The following is a 1,124-nucleotide window of genomic DNA, read 5'->3' as shown; positions in this document are numbered from 1 at the left end:
ACAAACGTGGAAAATATGAAACAGTCAAGAGGATGTAAAAAAAAAAAAAAAAAAGAAAAAAAAAAGCATTTGCAAAGAATAAAAATGTTTTATACCGCAAGTTTAACTTTTGCTGTTTTGTCTGAGGGTATGACACAGTAAACCTGATATAGCTCATTTCGATTAAATAGAGTATTTTTGGCACTGAGCCTTTTTTCCCATAAATATTGTCAATAAAGTTATTTATTCTAGACTGTAGATGGTGAAATTTTTGAGATAGCATCCTTATATATGATATAGTATATTTTTTTTAGCCTTAACAGTACTGACAGTAAAACTGGGAATAAAATATATTGCTTACTGTTGGTTTTGAGAAATTATATATAATATATATATATTTTTTTGACTTGCATGTTTTCTATAAGTCTATTGTGGAGCTTGTGATTTCTTCTCCCTTCAGCTGTTGGTTTAGCCTCATCAGAGCAGTTGAATTAAAACAGCTAGACAAGCTAATATAGAAGGCTAGATCTTTAATGGGAACTCTTCCATAATGTCTGCCAATGATTTTACAGAGAGCAAATCCTCATAAAATGAAGAGCATTTCTGACAACCCTGAGCATTTGCTTCTTGAGGTTGCTGTATAACAATAGAGTCTGTTTCGTCAGAGGCTCATCCAGATAATCTGTAGGCCACTACAGCAGATCCTTCCTGTCTACAGCTATTAACATCTTTAAAGAAACCACAATAAGGATTACAACATTAAGTTTGCCTCAAAGTATTTCTAAATTTGACTGAATTTCTTTACACAGGAATAAACTGACTATTGCTGCAATAATTCAACAAAATAATCACATAAATTATCCAGATATTGCAGTAAATATTTGCTTTAGATCAGGGGAAAGCTACGTTGTTCCTCAAGTGCCACTGTCCTGCATCTTTTGTATGCATGCCTTCTCCAAAACATCTCAAATAAAATGTCAAATTACCTCCCTGGCATGTTGGTAAGTTTGGGAGAAGCCTGGCCGTTAGAAATTCATCTGTTTTAGGTGTGCTGAAGAAGGGATCCATCCATCCATCCATCCATCCATCCATCCATCCATCCATCCATCCATCCATCCATCCATCCATCCATCCATCCATCCATC

This window comes from Cyprinodon variegatus, unplaced genomic scaffold (assembly GCF_000732505.1).
Source record: "Cyprinodon variegatus isolate N-32 unplaced genomic scaffold, C_variegatus-1.0 Scaffold501, whole genome shotgun sequence".
Taxonomy (NCBI): Eukaryota; Metazoa; Chordata; class Actinopteri; order Cyprinodontiformes; family Cyprinodontidae; genus Cyprinodon; species Cyprinodon variegatus.
This window is presented reverse-complemented; position numbering follows the sequence as displayed.